Source organism: Phlebotomus papatasi, chromosome 4, assembly GCF_024763615.1.
Source record: "Phlebotomus papatasi isolate M1 chromosome 4, Ppap_2.1, whole genome shotgun sequence".
In the NCBI taxonomy this organism is placed as follows: Eukaryota; Metazoa; Arthropoda; class Insecta; order Diptera; family Psychodidae; genus Phlebotomus; species Phlebotomus papatasi.
Genome location: NC_077225.1, coordinates 1,165,348 through 1,184,652, shown reverse-complemented (window position 1 = coordinate 1,184,652; position 19,305 = coordinate 1,165,348). Strand labels below are relative to the sequence as shown.

Genomic DNA, 19,305 nt, shown 5'->3' with positions numbered 1-19,305 from the left:
GGCATTGGTACAAGAATACTTAGCACTAAATATTCCAATACAAAGTAGTAAGCTGACTATTTATAATTCGTCCTATAGCACAGATCTAGACGTCTGCGTATCGTAGCATTTATGAACTAAAGATCCTAATATTAGGTAATAATTATATTCTATATCGCGAATTAACAGTACTCGTTTTGCCCTATTTTGCAGAAATTCTGGACACTTACTGACTAGTAATCCTTGTTTTGTCTTATGTCGCGAGTACTCTAGACATTTTCCACCTAACAATCCCTCAGTAACAATCTCAGTTTAGCCATATTTCGCTAGTATTCTGAACATTTACGGATAAAAAATGCTCGTATTCGCGCGTGCTCTGGTCGTTTGTAAATTAGGAGAAGACGTTTTGCCTGTAATAAGGCCTACTTTGAACTAGCTGTTCTCGTCTTGTTTTTAATCTGGAGTATTACATCGACAAACGGATTTTGTTTTGCCTTATCTCGCAGCTGTTCTGGAAGGTTATAGACTAATTGTCACCATTTCCTCCTATATCACGAATATTCTGGGCTTGTATTCCGGACATCTATGGACTTAAAGTTCCCGTTTTGACTTAATATACGACCATTCAAAACGGTTTTCGATTAACAATACTCGTTTTGCCATATATCGCTAAATTACCTAAATTACGACCTAAATTACCCTTTTTGCCTAATATCGTGGATATTGTAGACAAATAATTTCTGATTCATGTTACTACGTGAGTATTCTACACAATTTCTTTTTAAAAATTCTCGTTGTTCTTTATCACGCTGGTATTCCGAGTGTTAATGGATTAACAGTCTCTATTTAGTCTTGTATCACGACTATTCTAAACATTTGCAAGATAAAAATCTTAGTTTTATCTTCTCTTGCTGATATTCTGGATTTTTTTGAGCGTTTTTTGCCAACACTATCACTAAAAGATCAAATTGATCCAAATTTGATCCTTTTGCAAAAGATGGATCAAATTAACATGTTTTATTATGGTAAATGTTCATTCAGAGTTTGAAATTTGATCCATCATTTATGCAAAGGACCAAATTTGGATCAATTTTATCCTTTTAATTTTACCAATAACATAATTATAATTTCTTGTTATTATTATGGTTAAAAAAAAAATTAGAAAAATTGGCATGGGACTGACAATCTCATCTCTTTATAAAAAAAAATATTGAAAATAATATTAATGGATATCTCGAAAATCTCGGTTGCGAGAATACCTTGTTCCTCTATGGAACATTGTGACAACATCACTATCATTAATAAATTTATTTTTTTTCATATTACAAACTACAAATCCTTTCATTAATTCACTTAGGAAAAACTATTATGAAAAGCATGTAATAAAAAAGGAAACATATTATTAGAGAAATTTGCAGAGATTTTAATTTAACTGGTGTAATAAATACTTTATGTTATTGAAATACAAGAATTCAAATGAATATTAGATTATTATATTGCATTAAGAAAAGATCTATGAAGTTAAAAATTCTAAAAATTGAAATAAGTTTTCTTTTCATATTTTACCCCAAATATACACTATTATTATACCGCGTAAAAAATAAACATTCCGTATTTGTCTGTGAATGTCGTCTGTTGCGGCGCAATCTTAGTTTTGGCGCAATAATAAAAATTGGCGCGCAAATCGATGAGATTGGAGTGTGAGTTGCATGAAACAATTTCACGCGAGCATTTGACCAGTGCAGGTTTTTCCACTCCTCCCAAAGATCCCGCTAATCCCGTTGCGCAACACATTCCCCAAAGATCATACCATTTTTGCATTTTCTATTGTAACTTTTAGTCTCATTGTATCCAGTGGCAAGAGAGCATTTAATCTCAAAGTAAAATTGTTAAAAAAGTCAGAAAAATCAATTTATTATAAGTAAAGGTTTAGAAGGTGTTATTGTTAAACAAGAAGAAAATTGTGGAGAAGAAAGAAGTGAATTAAAGTTTAATTTGGTGGTGGAAAGTGACATTTTTCTTTGGACATTGCTGACCACGTGCAACCTCGTGGTGATCTCGTGGGAAAATCTCAATTTCCACGTTGTCTTTGGAGGAAAACTATTGCAAACTGCCCATCGCAGAAAAAATTTCGTCCATTCGACCGGATGGCTCGGTGGACGTGGACAGGCAGTTTCTAACTTTCCTGTTTTCGCATTTTCTCAGGTAACTTTGAAGAGAGAAGCATAACTCGTGCTGGAGATACTAATTGGGATTTTCATGCTATTTAAATTCCTTTTCAAAGGTAATTCAAGTGGAGGTTCCTTTGAGGCCCTTTGGGGATAGTCATATTGCTCTAATTTCTTCAATCCATTTTTCTAAAGGTTTGTGTAACTGCTCAGCGTCGTTTCATGTAAATGAAATTTAGACGAAAATTGAGGACCTTATTGCAAAAACCCTGTATCTTTCTTGTCAGAGCAAAAAAACTGTCAAAAAATCTTAGGAGCAAAAAACGACCACAGTTTTTTAACGAGCTAAAAACCATTTATCAATCATTTCTCGCAGTATAATTGAATTAGAATTTGCAAGAAAAAGCAATTTCATGATCTACGAACATAAGACGTCCTTCTCATCATTATTTTAGACATCCCCAAATCTTCTTTATCCACAAGATGACCATCCCTGGAAAAGCTCTGGACATGGTATTATCCTACTTTACCTCATTTTTCCTCCAGATATGATCAGTTTTGAGCCCATCCATATGATGACTATCCCCAGCATTGTTCCGGATATGGAATTCCCTAGCTTTTTCGTCATCTCTCTTCCTGAAATGGTTAGATCTGAGTCCATCCACATGGGGACCATCTCCAGCACTTTTCCGGATATGGAATTCCCTAGCTTTTTCGCCATCTCTCTTCCTGAAATGGTCAGATTTGAGTCCATCCACATGGTGACCATCCCCAAATCTTCTTTATCCACAAGATGACCATCCCTGGAAAAGCTCTGGACATGGTATTATCCTACTTTTCCTCATTTTTCCTCCAGATATGATCAGTTTTGAGCCCATCCATATGATGACTATCCCCAGCATTGTTCCGGATATGGAATTTCCTAGCTTTTTCGCCATCTCTCTTCCAGAAATGGTCAGATCTGAGTCCATCCACATGGGGACCATCTCCAGCACTGTTCCGGATATGGAATTCCCTAGCTTTTTCGCCATCTCTCTTCCAGGAATGGTCAGATCTGAGTCCATCCACATGGGGACCATCCCCAGCATTGTTCCGGATATGGAATTCCCTAGCTTTTTCGCCATCTCTCCCAGAAATGGTCAGATCTGAGTCCATCCACATGGGGACCATCTCCAGCACTGTTCCGGATATGGAATTCCCTAGCTTTTTCGCCATCTCTCTTCCAGAAATGGTCAGATCTGAGTCCATCCACATGGGGACCATCTCCAGCACTGTTCCGGATATGGAATTCCCTAGCTTTTTCGCCATCTCTCTTCCAGAAATAGTCAGATCTGAGTCCATCGACATGGGGACCATCTCCAGCACTGTTCCGGATATGGAATTCCCTAGCTTTTTCGCCATCTCTCTTCCAGGAATGGTCAGATCTGAGTCCATCCACATGGGGACCATCCCCAGCATTGTTCCGGATATAGAATTCCCTAGCTTTTTCGCCATCTCTCCCAGAAATGGTCAGATCTGAGTCCATCCACATGGGGACCATCTCCAGCACTGTTCCGGATATGGAATTCCCTAGCTTTTTCGCCATCTCTCTTCCAGAAATGGTCAGATCTGAGTCCATCCACATGGGGACCATCTCCAACACTGTTCCGGATATGGAATTCCCTAGCTTTTTCGCCATCTCTCTTCCAGAAATGGTCAGATCTGAGTCCATCGACATGGGGACCATCTCCAGCACTGTTCCGGATATGGAATTCCCTAGCTTTTTCGTCATCTCTCTTCCAGAAATGGTCAGATCTGAGTCCATCCACATGGGGACCATCTCCAGCACTTTTCCGGATATGGAATTCCCTAGCTTTTTCGCCATCTCTCTTCCTGAAATGGTCAGATTTGAGTCCATCCACATGGTGACCATCCCCAAATCTTCTTTATCCACAAGATGACCATCCCTGGAAAAGCTCTGGACATGGTATTATCCTACTTTTCCTCATTTTTCCTCCAGATATGATCAGTTTTGAGCCCATCCATATGATGACTATCCCCAGCATTGTTCCGGATATGGAATTCCCTAGCTTTTTCGTCATCTCTCTTCCTGAAATGGTTAGATCTGAGTCCATCCACATGGGGACCATCTCCAGCACTTTTCCGGATATGGAATTCCCTAGCTTTTTCGCCATCTCTCTTCCTGAAATGGTCAGATTTGAGTCCATCCACATGGTGACCATCCCCAAATCTTCTTTATCCACAAGATGACCATCCCTGGAAAAGCTCTGGACATGGTATTATCCTACTTTTCCTCATTTTTCCTCCAGATATGATCAGTTTTGAGCCCATCCATATGATGACTATCCCCAGCATTGTTCCGGATATGGAATTTCCTAGCTTTTTCGCCATCTCTCTTCCAGAAATGGTCAGATCTGAGTCCATCCACATGGGGACCATCTCCAGCACTGTTCCGGATATGGAATTCCCTAGCTTTTTCGCCATCTCTCTTCCAGGAATGGTCAGATCTGAGTCCATCCACATGGGGACCATCCCCAGCATTGTTCCGGATATGGAATTCCCTAGCTTTTTCGCCATCTCTCCCAGAAATGGTCAGATCTGAGTCCATCCACATGGGGACCATCTCCAGCACTGTTCCGGATATGGAATTCCCTAGCTTTTTCGCCATCTCTCTTCCAGAAATGGTCAGATCTGAGTCCATCCACATGGGGACCATCTCCAGCACTGTTCCGGATATGGAATTCCCTAGCTTTTTCGTTCCATCTCTCTTCCAGAAATAGTCAGATCTGAGTCAGAAATGGTCAGATCTGAGTCCATCCACATGGGGACCATCTCCAGCACTGTTCCGGATATGGAATTCCCTAGCTTTTTCGCCATCTCTCTTCCAGAAATAGTCAGATCTGAGTCCATCGACATGGGGACCATCTCCAGCACTGTTCCGGATATGGAATTCCCTAGCTTTTTCGCCATCTCTCTTCCAGGAATGGTCAGATCTGAGTCCATCCACATGGGGACCATCCCCAGCATTGTTCCGGATATAGAATTCCCTAGCTTTTTCGCCATCTCTCCCAGAAATGGTCAGATCTGAGTCCATCCACATGGGGACCATCTCCAGCACTGTTCCGGATATGGAATTCCCTAGCTTTTTCGCCATCTCTCTTCCAGAAATGGTCAGATCTGAGTCCATCCACATGGGGACCATCTCCAACACTGTTCCGGATATGGAATTCCCTAGCTTTTTCGCCATCTCTCTTCCAGAAATGGTCAGATCTGAGTCCATCGACATGGGGACCATCTCCAGCACTGTTCCGGATATGGAATTCCCTAGCTTTTTCGTCATCTCTCTTCCAGAAATGGTCAGATCTGAGTCCATCCACATGGGGACCATCTCCAGCACTTTTCCGGATATGGAATTCCCTAGCTTTTTCGCCATCTCTCTTCCTGAAATGGTCAGTATTATCCTACTTTTCCTGTTCCCTAGCTTTTTCGCCATCTCTCTTTCAGATCTGTCCATCCACAGACCATCTCCAACACTGTTCCGGATATGGAATTCCCATCCATCTCTCTTCCAGAAATGGTCAGATCTGAGTCCATCGACATGGGGACCATCTCCACTGTTCCGGATATGGAATTCCCTAGCTTTTTCGTCATCTTCCAGAAATGGTCAGATCTGAGTCCATCCACATGGGGACCATCTCCAGCACTTTTCCGGATATGGAATTCCCTAGCTTTTTCGCCATCTCTCTTCCTGAAATGGTCAGATTTGAGTCCATCCACATGGTGACCATCCCCAAATCTTCTTTATCCACAAGATGACCATCCCTGGAAAAGCTCTGGACATGGTATTATCCTACTTTTCCTCATTTTTCCTCCAGATATGATCAGTTTTGAGCCCATCCATATGATGACTATCCCCAGCATTGTTCCGGATATGGAATTTCCTAGCTTTTTCGCCATCTCTCTTCCAGAAATGGTCAGATCTGAGTCCATCGACATGGGGACCATCTCCAGCACTGTTCCGGATATGGAATTCCCTAGCTTTTTCGCCATCTCTCCCAGAAATGGTCAGATCTGAGTCCATCCACATGGGGACCATCTCCAGCACTGTTCCGGATATGGAATTCCCTAGCTTTTTCGCCATCTCTCTTCCAGAAATGGTCAGATCTGAGTCCATCCACATGGGGACCATCTCCAGCACTGTTCCGGATATGGAATTCCCTAGCTTTTTCGCCATCTCTCTTCCAGAAATGGTCAGATCTGAGTCCATCGACATGGGGACCATCTCCAGCACTGTTCCGGATATGGAATTCCCTAGCTTTTTCGCCATCTCTCTTCCAGAAATGGTCAGATCTGAGTCCATCCACATGGGGACCATCTCCAGCACTGTTCCGGTGTTGTAACGCATTTTGTGCATCACAACTCGGTTTTCAAATATTCATGATCGCGCTGGTTCTTTCGTGAAATATCAAGAAGGGACATGATAGATCATGTCTAGCGCCGCGAGAGTTTTCTGTCCAATTATCCTTACGAAATTTATAGCCCAGAGACAAAGTAACATCTTAAGCCATTAGTAAGATCACGTAAGATCACGATGGGCGAGATATGAGTGACCAAAAAGGGGATGCATTTGTTGGCTTAAGCAAACAAGGGCATCCTCTATTCCTGGAAAACTCGTAAATTGGGTGATCTATGGTGACAAGCTTTTAAGATTACTTTCTCTTCGAGACGGTCGTAAAATAAGAGCTCGCGCCAAGAAAGCCATAAAATCCTGAAAAGAAATAGGGACAAAGATAATAAAGATCGAAAAGGTGTGTGGTCCTCGGTCATCTCAATTAAGCATCCCCTTTCTTAAGGATATAGAAAGTGTTGGAGAAAACCCTAGAGATAGCGAAAGTGGATAGTTGGATATTTTGAAAGGCACTCAAGACGATCGTTATCTAGAGGTTCGTCCTGAATCACTAATTGGACACCTTCCCACGGGAAATAATGTCGAATAGAATTAGGGTGCGAGTGGAGGATTTTAGTATAAAAAGAGTAGCTAGATTCAAGAGGTGGGTTCAGTCACTGTGTAAACGTAGCCCATGCCATTGGGCAGTGTAATAATCTTCCTTAAATAAAAATATAGCAACTCAAAAAAATAGTGTATTGAGGAAACATCATCTGGATCCGGAGGCAACAAGGTGGCCTCAATTGGGGTCACCACATTTGGTGTTTTCGCCCGGGATCGAAAATTAATCCTGGTGTGAATCAACGCAGAAATTCAGCAGAGGATCCAGAAGATTGACCAGTCATTACCTCAAGCCGTTCACCATCACCAGGCAAATAACCTGAGGTCGGAATTCACGGGCAGATAGATGTCCAACGAATCTCGAATCCTGGAGCTACGAAACCGGGAGGTTGTGTGTGAGAACACGTCAATTGAGAGAAAAAAAAAAACTAGAAATCGTGCCAAGAAACTCCAGAGGAAGAGAGACCGTCGGTACTTCACTCCCCTATTGTCAAAGGGGAGCCAGAGGAAAATACTCTCCAACGTTCCCCGCTGAGGACATAAAAAAGAATGTTTCACACTCCAATCAAACCTTACATTACGAAAATTGATACAGCAGACAACGATAATCATCGATCTGAATCATCTTCGCCGGAAGAAGAAGATATCCTAAACGCACTCCAAAGTTCTGAGGAAGAAACTGAGAGAGATCTACAAGATACTCCACAGAAGATAAGTTCCATTCTACACCCACCAGATTTCACAATGAAGATGGAGTACGAAATGGTAACTACCCTTCAAAAGCCCCACTTTATCAGCTTGGACCAGAGAGTAGCCTCACTTCCTGAATTAACTTGTAAGTCCATCAAATTATTTTTTACCGTCGCAGATTTAATTTACAATTTATATAAAATTAAGAATGATCCTAAATTGGATGAATATTTTACTTCACTCATTTTGAGCAAAATAAGTGTTGAAATTTTTGAAAGGATCTGTAACTCTGATGCATTGTCAAATTATAAAAAATTTAAACAATATGTAATGAGTGAAGTGGACAAAAATATTATTGGTGTGGACGAAGCTAGAGAAAATCTTTATACTTGTCAAAAAGAGACAAAAGAGAGTTTTAAAGAATTTGGAAAAAGAATTCAAGAATGTCTTAATTTAGCAACAAAAGCGTATGAATCTGAGTTCGGGCAATATCTTGTCCCCGAAAATATTAAACAATCTCTGATTACTATAGCTATTGAATCATTTACCCGTGCGATACCAGATCCAGAAATAAGAGTATTAATTCGCGCCGAAAAACATGAACATTTGGAAAACGTAATCATTTTAACTGAAAATCGTCTCAGAAGAGCGAGTTATGTGGTAAATGGATCCGAAATAAATAATATTCCCTATCAAAGATTTTTCACACATAATACGGAAAATATTGCAAATAATAAAATTAAAGAATCCAATTCCCATTTTAAAATTCCAAACAATATTGATTACGATTGTAATTTTACTTCGAATTTATTTGGGAATCCCAATCAATATAATTTTCATTCAAATGTTAGAAACAACCAGAACAATCAGAATTATTCAATCTTTTCTCCAAACCCTTCTTGCAATAATCAACCATATCTCCTATCAAACTCTAACAAAATGACTCGAAAAAACACTCAGAGAAATTTCTTTCAACAACCATCTAATCTTAATGACAATAACTCTGCCATAAAAATAGGAGATGCCTATATGAAATATGAAAACCCGTGCGGGAAAACCTGGTTGTGGACAAATTCACCAGTAATTTTTGAAGACGATTATTTTCATTCATCATTAAATCAAATTAATAAAAATATTCCTTTAAATATGTGCACCTGTCAGCTGGGAACATATTATTAATATTAAAGAGTAAAAGAACGACTCGAAAACTAAAAGAAAAAAAAACAATAAAAAAAAACATTCATAAATTTAATGAAAATGTGAAAATGGCACCAGTTTTATCAATTTTTATTACACGGATACATAAAACGAATTAACTCCAAATTTATTAAATTCTATGAATCTCATTTGTCCATCCGTATTAAAAACAAATTCTCTAAATAAAAGTACAAGAACATTTCCACTAAAAAACAAATAGGATTATTTAATGCGTGTTAATGATTATTCAATTATTTTTGTACAAATGAGCATATTTTACTAACTGGATATTAGTTATATTATGATAGTAAAACGGGACATTGTAGTTTATTTCAACTAATAGCAATTGTATCCGTGTACGACCAACAATTTCTCTTAAAAAAAAGGTAAATAAATCAGTACTTGAATAAATAAAATAAAATTTAAAAAACATCCGTTAAATTAATTCAAACTCTTGAAGCTCATAAAAGAATCTTATCAAATATTTTTAGGAAATGAGAAAAGCAAACACATAAAAGTGCATTCCTAAAATATCACAAAAATAAATATATTATATAAAAAAAAAGAAGATTAATGGTGAATTGAAAATAATTGTTTCTAATATTCAGAAACATATCCTAATGAATTGAATACTTTTACAAATACATTTGATAAGAACCTTTTAGAGAAACAAAACTAACTAAGAAGCAATTACATTCAAATTTGATAAAAACAAAATAAAAAAATATTTTAAATCAATCGAAAATTTCAATTAAACGACAAACTCTTTCAAATTAATAAAATCTTATAAAATTTTAGTTACATGGGTAATTGATAACCTGAAGGAAATTTATTTTAATTTTGAAAATACTTCCTTTCTACAAAAACCGTTTGATAATCACACACACATTCTCAAACAAAGACAGAAAGAAGTCTCCATCACCTACAAAAAAAAATTAATTTGAAAAACAATTTTGAAATTCATAAACGGTAATTTCGACGCAAAGAAAATAATACTATGGATAAAACTCCTAATGATTTAATTAAAAATTCTGAAAGAAGAAATCAGTTAAGGTATTCTAAAAGATAATTTATGAAATCTTATAACAAAACAAATTTTCTGAGAATGTCTTTCGCTAAGGACATAATTATATTAACTTTTTTTATACAATACAATCTCTAAAATTTATTGTTCTTCCAAACTATTTGCGTATTTAAGTTTATTATAAACTAGTGCGCATACACTGCCATTTTAATTTGGAACAGTGTGTATTACACACTGCGTAAGATGCGCAGAATAATCCATTAGCGACCAAACTACATATTCGTTTCTTATCATTTTCTTCCCTCTATTGCTTTAGCTGTGCCAGAAAATAAAATTATTTAGTTCAATCTAAAGTCAATATCGCTATTAAATGATTAACGTCAAAGGATTTAAAAAATATATATTCAAAAAAAAATTTAGTTTTATTCTCATCTTTATTCAAAAAGGATTCTGATATTATTATTCGCAGGGTTATCTAAAACCAAATAAATGGAAATACGCAAAATATTGAAAACGATTTTAAATTTAAAACGAATTATTATTTCAGAAAGATTTAATAACTGATCCATTTAAAACTCAATTTTTAAATAACTATCCAATTCAACAAATAGATCAAATACCAATGGTATATTTCGAGAAAATCTCCCACCACTTCAACTATCAGATTGAAAATTCAAGGATATATTTAATGTACCTCATTCATTAAAAGATTTTAGAAACAAGGACGACAAAAAATATTAAATTGGTAAAAAGAAAATAAAATTGGAAAATTTACAGTATAATTTTAATTACTTCGTATTTTTGGTAACAAAATATTATCAACTTATAGCATTTCACATACTACTTATTACACTTTTATTTCCTATACATTAAATTTAAAACTTAATTATTTTTCAAAAAATAACAAATTATCAAAAATTGAAATTATGAGAAGAAATTTCCTAGCAAGTAATAGTAGAGGAATTTTCAAGAAGAAATTAAAAACAAATGCAAAATTACGAAATGAATTGAAGCTATAAATCTAAAGAAAACTTGAGGAAATCTTGAAATTACTTGATAAGAATGTCAAAAGACTTTCCTGTCAAAATTCGAAGTCGAATATTCCTGCTGAGTACATTTTCCTGGACGATGCGAACTGATAATAGTCAGTTTCAATCGGCATGAGAATGTAAGAAACCGCCATTTGACGATTAAGTCAGTGTGAGAAATGGCGTGTTAAAAAGCCCCGTCATTTGACATTTAGTCAGTGTGGAAGTGACGGGATAATATAGGGCACCGCCATTTGACTTTTAGTCAGTGTGTGAGGTGACGAGATAGTATAGTATCGTGTTGCCCGAGGGCTACTATGGAGGTCAAAGGACATTCAGGCCCTCAGTTTATATATATGTAATAGATATTTATGAACATAAATATATGCATATATATGCCTTAAAAAAAAACTAATGAGGACAAAACGTGATATATGACACTTTAAGTCTCGTATTGCGTTTTTCCAGAGTTTTCTGTGAGAATAAAAATACCTCACAGACAACAAACAACAAAATGAAAGTAGGAAATTGACAGACGATGACAGGAAACATTCATAATTTTTATAATGAAATTCTGAATTAGAAAATAAGAATTCACAGGACACTCAATGAATCAAGTAATAGGGCTTCTAGCTCTATAATGAAAGTGTCCGAATTCGGATGTCGATTACGGCACCAAGAATTCTCTGGCGTTAAAGGTATTCGAATTAAGCGGTCTTCAGACTAGAGGTTTAGCCCAATTCCCAAAGGTCTCAAGACCTAAATAACGAACAATTGTATTGGTGTTTGAAAACCTAATAGGTCACTTATCTTTGTTAGTCCAATCCTCAGTTACATTTTTCCAAAAAGTCGTGAGTAATAAGAAATTAAACAGTTAAGCCATATATCTAAGCCTTAGGTCTGAAGCTCGTATTACATTCAGTGAACTCTACTGTACTTGATTCTATAGGGTATGGGATTGGCAACCCCATATAAGAAAGGAACATTATTGCTTATTTTCAAAATGCTTTTGCGCAAAAGTCTGCACAGTAGAATCAGAAACAGATTACAACGATAATCGTTAGTTTGTTTTTTCTTTACTACGATTGTTCTTGTAGAGTTACGCGAATATGTATTTCAGTAATATGCGTAATCTGAAAATTACACAATTTTCGGTCAAAATGTGTACAAATTACACAGTTTTCAGTCAAATGTGTTCAAATTACGTAAATGTGTTTCAGTACACATTATTACATATTTAATGAAAAATTTGCAATGAAAGTCATAGTAAAAAGGGTGAACATTTTTTTTATTGTGTATGGTTCTTTTATGGAATATTGCGTTAGCATTATTATTATAATTATTTGTTTTTTTTTATCATTAAGAATCCACTACATACTTAAAGAAGACATTAGTAAAAGGTGAAATCACATTGCTCTAACTCAGATACAATACGCACAAGACAAATAAGAAAAGAAAATAATAAATACATTACGAAAACCTCGAAACTGAAAATGAATTATCATAGATAAAAATAAAATAAATCAAAAATATATTTTAAAATATTTTTAAAAGACATAAATAAAAACAACAATAATATTATCTAGAAAAAAATTTACATAAAAAAAATCACAATAAAACGATGTATACTTTAATAGTATATATTTAAGAATGAGGATCATTCTTCCATAAGGGGGAAGGAGGTCCTCTGGTACCCTAACATATTGTAATGAAAACTTAATACAATTATTAATATCAGCATCATCAAAATCATTACGATAAAAACAATATTGATCTTCACAACTTTATTCAAAAAACTATTTGATTGAAATTATATCCAACAGAGATATATTTTAGATTTCAAAATTGAGTTAGCAGTAAATCACACACCCAGGCTCTTTAGAGTAGCCCTCTTAGTTTTGTCCAACAATCTCAACTCCAGCCTTATAGAATTTAATAATTCAATAGTAAATTCAAAAAAATTAAAAACAGGTTAAATATAATCATCCAAATTAGCTTAAGAATAAATTCATGTAAAACATATACCCAACCTCTAATGTTCACGCAGTCTATCAATATGTCTTGCAAAAGTTGATTAATACTTGCATTTTCAAAAATAAATAATGTAACTTGAAATATATCTTAACACAAAAACAGAATTAAAAAAAGGATATTCCAGAAAAAAAAACAAATAATACTAAAAATTGTAAGCTAATCTTCTTTTCAAAAAACATTGTTAGTATTAAGAATATCACATTACCAATATGTAATCGACATTATTTCCTATCACCCCCATAAGCTTCCTTTTTCTCAGGGGAAAGGAATGTTGTGACGCATTTTTTGCATCACAACTCGGTTTTCAAATATTCATGATCGCGCTGGTTCTTTCGTGAAATATCAAGAAGAGACATGATAGATCATGTCTAGCGCCGCGAGAGTTTTCTATCCAATTATCCTTACGAAATTTATAGCCCAAAGACAAAGTAACATCTTAAGCCATTAGGCAGGTGTTCGTAAGATCACGATGGGCGAGATATGAGTGACCAAAAAGGGGATGCATTTGTTGGCTTAAGCAAACAAAGGCATCCTCTATTCCTGGAAAACTCGTAAAGTGGGTGATCTATGGTGACAAGCTTTTAAGATTACTTTCTCTTCGAGACGGTCGTAAAATAAGAGCTCGCGCCAAGAAAGCCATAAAATCCTGAAAAGAAATAGGGACAAAGATAATAAAGATCGAAAAGGTGTGTGGTCCTCGGTCATCTCAATTAAGCATCCCCTTTCTCAAGGATATAGAAAGTGTTGGAGAAAACCCTAGAGATAGCGAAAGTGGATAGTTGGACATTTTGAAAGGCACTTAACGATCGTCTCCAGACGATCGTTATCTAGAGGTTCGTCCTGAATCACTAATTGGACACCTTCCCACGGGAAATAATGTCGAATAGAATTAGGGTGCGAGTGGAGGATTTTAGTATAAAAAGAGTAGCTAGATTCAAGAGGTGGGTTCAGTCACTGTGTAAACGTAGCCCATGCCATTGGGCAGTGTAATAATCTTCCTTAAATAAAAATATAGCAACTCAAAAAAATAGTGTATTGAGGAAACATCATCATCTGGATCCGGAGGCAACAAGGTAGTCTCAATTGGGGTCACCACACCGGATATGGAATTCCCTAGCTTTTTCGCCATCTCTCTTCCTGAAATGGTCAGATCTGAGTCCATCCACATGGTGACCATCCCCAAATCTTCTTTATCCACAAGATGACCATCTCTGGAAAAGCTCTGGACATGGTATTATCCTACTTTTCCTCATTTTTCCTCCAGATATGATCAGTTTTGAGCCCATCCATATGATGACTATCCCCAGCATTGTTCCGGATATGGAATTCCCTAGCTTTTTCGTCATCTCTCTTCCTGAAATGGTCAGATCTGAGTCCATCCACATGTGGACCATCTCCAGCACTGTTCCGGATATAGAATTCCCTAGCTTTTTCGCCATCTCTCTTCCAGAAATGGTCAGATCTGAGTCCATCCACATGGGGACCATCTCCAGCACTGTTCCGGATATGGAATTCCCTAGCTTTTTCGCCATCTCTCTTCCTGAAATGGTCAGATCTGAGTCCATCCACATGGTGACCATCCCCAAATCTTCTTTATCCACAAGATGACCATCCCTGGAAAAGCTCTGGACATGGTATTATCCTACTTTTCCTCATTTTTCCTCCAGACATGAACAGTTTTGAGCCCATCCATATGATGACTATCCCCAGCATTGTTCCGGATATGGAATTCCCTAGCTTTTTCGTCATCTCTCTTCCTGAAATGGTCAGATCTGAGTCCATCCACATGGGGACCATCTCCAGCACTGTTCCAGATATGGAATTCCCTAGCATTTTCGCCATCTCTCTTCCAGAAATGGTCAGATCTGAGTCCATCCACATGGGGACCATCTCCAGCACTGTTCAGGATATGGAATTCCCTAGCTTTTTCGCCATCTCTCTTCCAGAAATGGTCAGATCTGAGTCCATCGACATGGGGACCATCTCCAGCACTGTTCCGGATATGGAATTCCCTAGCTTTTTCGCCATCTCTCTTCCTGAAATGGTCAGATCTGAGTCCATCCACATCGTGACCATCTCCAGCATTGTTCCGGATATGGAATTCCCTAGCTTTTTCGCCATTTCTCTTCCAGAAATGGTCAGATCTGAGTCCATCCACATGGGGACCATCTCCAGCACTGTTTCGGATATGGAATTCCCTAGCTTTTTCGCCATCTCTCTTCCTGAAATGGTCAGATCTGAGTCCATCCAGATGGGGACCATCTCCAGCACTGTTCCAGATATGGAATTCCCTAGCATTTTCGCCATCTCTCTTCCAGAAATGGTCAGATCTGAGTCCATCCACATGGGGACCATCTCCAGCACTGTTCAGGATATGGAATTCCCTAGCTTTTTCGCCATCTCTCTTCCAGAAATGGTCAGATCTGAGTCCATCGACATGGGGACCATCTCCAGCACTGTTCCGGATATGGAATTCCCTAGCTTTTTCGCCATCTCTCTTCCTGAAATGGTCAGATCTGAGTCCATCCACATCGTGACCATCTCCAGCATTGTTCCGGATATGGAATTCCCTAGCTTTTTCGCCATTTCTCTTCCAGAAATGGTCAGATCTGAGTCCATCCACATGGGGACCATCTCCAGCACTGTTTCGGATATGGAATTCCCTAGCTTTTTCGCCATCTCTCTTCCTGAAATGGTCAGATCTGAGTCCATCCACATGGTGATCATCTCCAGCACTGTTCCGGATATGGAATTCCCTAGCTTTTTCGCCATCTCTCTTCCAGAAATAGTCAGATCTGAGTCCATCCACATGGTGACCATCTCCAGCATTGTTCCGGATATGGAATTCCCTAGCTTTTTCGCCATCTCTCTTCCTGAAATGGTCAGATCTGAGTCCATCGACATGGGGACCATCTCCAGCACTGTTCCGGATATGGAATTCCCTAGCTTTTTCGCCATCTCTCTTCCTGAAATGGTCAGATCTGAGTCCATCCACATCGTGACCATCTCCAGCATTGTTCCGGATATGGAATTCCCTAGCTTTTTCGCCATTTCTCTTCCAGAAATGGTCAGATCTGAGTCCATCCACATGGGGACCATCTCCAGCACTGTTTCGGATATGGAATTCCCTAGCTTTTTCGCCATCTCTCTTCCTGAAATGGTCAGATCTGAGTCCATCCAGATGGGGACCATCTCCAGCACTGTTCCAGATATGGAATTCCCTAGCATTTTCGCCATCTCTCTTCCAGAAATGGTCAGATCTGAGTCCATCCACATGGGGACCATCTCCAGCACTGTTCAGGATATGGAATTCCCTAGCTTTTTCGCCATCTCTCTTCCAGAAATGGTCAGATCTGAGTCCATCGACATGGGGACCATCTCCAGCACTGTTCCGGATATGGAATTCCCTAGCTTTTTCGCCATCTCTCTTCCTGAAATGGTCAGATCTGAGTCCATCCACATCGTGACCATCTCCAGCATTGTTCCGGATATGGAATTCCCTAGCTTTTTCGCCATTTCTCTTCCAGAAATGGTCAGATCTGAGTCCATCCACATGGGGACCATCTCCAGCACTGTTTCGGATATGGAATTCCCTAGCTTTTTCGCCATCTCTCTTCCTGAAATGGTCAGATCTGAGTCCATCCACATGGTGATCATCTCCAGCACTGTTCCGGATATGGAATTCCCTAGCTTTTTCGCCATCTCTCTTCCAGAAATAGTCAGATCTGAGTCCATCCACATGGTGACCATCTCCAGCATTGTTCCGGATATGGAATTCCCTAGCTTTTTTGCCATCTCTCTTCCAGAAATGGTCAGATCTGAGTCCATCCACATGGGAACCATCTCCAGCACTGTTCCGGATATGGAATTCCCTAGCTTTTTCGCCATCTCTCTTCCAGAAATGGTCAGATCTGAGTCCATCCACATGGTGGTCATCTCCAGCATTGTTCCGGATATGGAATTCCCCAGCTTTTTCGCCATCTCTCTTCCAGAAATGGTCAGATCTGAGTCCATCCACATGGTGACCATCTCCAGCATTGTTCCGGATATGGAATTCCCTAGCTTTTTCGCCATCTCTCTTCCTGAAATGGTCAGATCTGAGTCCATCCACATGGTGATCATCTCCAGCACTGTTCCGGATATGGAATTCCCTAGCTTTTTCGCCATCTCTCTTCCAGAAATGGTCAGATCTGAGTCCATCCACATCGGGATCATCTCCAGCACTGTTCCGGATATGGAATTCCCTAGCTTTTTCGCATTTTTTCGCGATTTTCCTCCAGGAAATTCCACATCTTCTAAGATTTTCTTGCATATTATTCCCAAAACACTTCAGATACCTTTTGTGGTCAGAGGATTTCTGGAGCTTCCTCCAGAAATCCCAGATTTTCTGGGATTTTCTTGCATATTATGTCCAAAACACTTAAGATACCTTTTGTGGTCAGAGGATTTCTGGAGATTCCTCCATGAAATTCAATTCAATTCAATTCAATTCAATTTTATTTCAATTAACTGCACTGCGCCTGCCGAGCGACTTCACAACCGGTCTCCCCAGGTAAACGGCAGAAACCACTGGTTCACAGACCGTATAAGCCAAGTTACAAAGAATACAAATTCCAGAGATATAAAAAATGTAAGCGAGAAAGAAATCACACTTATTTTAGGAAGGAAGGCAGGAGTCAGGTCAGTAGGCAGTTAAAGGTAGAATCAGCAATAAGGCTCACTCCGGAGCACGTAGCATTGCCGTCGAGTTCAGCTCGTGTCGAAAAAAGGAAAAAAAACTTTATACCAGTGAAAAAGCGAAATGATAAAAAATATTTAGTGAATGTAATTCAAAGAATAGAGTGGAAAAATATTTAGTGTAAAGCAAGAAAGAAGGACAAGAGGAAAAAGAGGGAGGGTGAGAGAGTGAGAAGAAGAGAGAGACCTTACGGTGTAAGGGGAGAGGGTAGCGAAGGCATAAGACGCAGGGATGTCGAAATGAAATTATTTAAGGTACGGCAATTAAGCACCCATACTGGAGAAGAAAAATCGCGCCAAGAGGCGTATGAGAAATCCTGGGACGGTGGACATGCATAACAGCACTATAAGAACTATCAATTGCACTGAGTAAAACTTAAGAAAATTGAACAAAGAATCGTGGAAGCGCTTTCCTGTACAAAACGTGGGCAAAAGAAAAATGCTAAAGGCCAAAAAGAAAATCCCACAAAGTAGGAGAAACGCCTACCAAGAAACTAACCATATCGGCAAATAATAACAAAATATGAAAGAGAGAATGAAATGCTATACTAGCCACCGCACCAGTCCGCAACAAACCACAAGACACGAGTTAAATTCTCCGAAAATTAGGAACTCAGTTGCGTGAGGATCGATATTCCTTCCATATAAGAGAAGACAGTTTGCCAAGAAAGCTACTTCTATTGATTGTACGTTTCTTCATAAATACCGGAAGAGAATTGTAGAGTGTTGGTCCTAGATATGTAAAAGTCCTCTTAAACCATTCAGTTCGTGGATGGGGGACTTCCACTCTAGAACCACATCTGAGGGGACGAATGCTCCTGGAATTAAGGAATCCACCTCTTATGAAGAAAATTCTAAGCGTTCTGTATTTAAAGGCATAGGAAATAGGAAGCACTCGATATGTCATAAACGTTTCCCAAAGAGAATCATACTTCCGTTTTCGAAAAAGAGCTCGAAGACTCGTTCTTTGTGCCATTTCTGCATATTTCAGACAGTAATGGGGAGCAGCACCCCAAACAGAAATTCCATATTGCAAGCGTGAGTCGATACATGCAAAATAGAAAGCGCGCGCTACATCTGTAGGACAATACTTCCCAATCTGGAACGCTTTAGCGGTAATAGGGGCAAGAGAATTAGATAATCGTTGGATATGAGGCTTCCAAGATAAACCACTGTCGATAGTGACTCCCAGATATATAATCTCCTCTGTGAAAGGAATTTCAATACAGGCATCACCACACATCCCCAGGCATCCAGGAGCATGACAAGAAACAGAGGTGAGACCACTGGAAGAGGGACCAAAAAAGCGCATTGCTCTGGATTTCCCACTAAGTACTAACGAGTTAGTGTTGAGCCATATTCTGATATCACGCAAGTCTTCATTCATCATATTGTGAACTTCCGCCCACGACCTTGCCTTAAAAATTATAGTCAAATCGT

At 38.5% G+C, this 19,305-nt stretch overlaps 1 long non-coding RNA gene across 1 annotated transcript; it reads left to right on the top strand.

Moving 5' to 3' along the window:
- Window positions 1-17,612: 17,612 nt before the first annotated feature.
- Window positions 17,613-18,387, top strand: LOC129808485 (uncharacterized). The gene is made up of 2 exons (XR_008752409.1): window positions 17,613-17,722; window positions 17,794-18,387. It is a non-coding gene; the product is annotated as an uncharacterized LOC129808485 (long non-coding RNA).
- Window positions 18,388-19,305: the final 918 nt, after the last annotated feature.